The following is a 289-nucleotide window of genomic DNA, read 5'->3' as shown; positions in this document are numbered from 1 at the left end:
ACAGACTAACAGACAGACAGATAGACTGACAGACAGACAGACTGACAGAGAGACAGACTGACAGAAAGACAGACAGAGAGACTGACAGACAGATAGACACACAGACAGACTGACTGACAGACAGACAGACTAACAGACAGACAGATAGACTGACAGACAGACAGACTGACAGAGAGACAGACTGACAGAAAGACAGATAGATAGACTGACAGACAGACACACAGATAGATAGACTGACAGACAGACAGACACACAGACAGACAGACTGACAGACAGACAGACTAACAGA

The 289-nt window shown here is 45.7% G+C and overlaps 1 protein-coding gene across 1 annotated transcript in view; it reads right to left on the bottom strand.

Moving 5' to 3' along the window:
• LOC106868731 (probable ATP-dependent RNA helicase DDX23) overlaps positions 1-289 on the bottom strand; it is an 18,363-nt gene that overhangs the window by 3,326 nt on the left and 14,748 nt on the right. The window lies entirely within an intron of this gene.

Source organism: Octopus bimaculoides, chromosome 9 (genome assembly GCF_001194135.2).
Source record: "Octopus bimaculoides isolate UCB-OBI-ISO-001 chromosome 9, ASM119413v2, whole genome shotgun sequence".
Classification (NCBI taxonomy): domain Eukaryota; kingdom Metazoa; phylum Mollusca; class Cephalopoda; order Octopoda; family Octopodidae; genus Octopus; species Octopus bimaculoides.
Note: the sequence above shows the minus strand (reverse complement) of the source record. Positions and strands in the feature narration are given on the sequence as shown.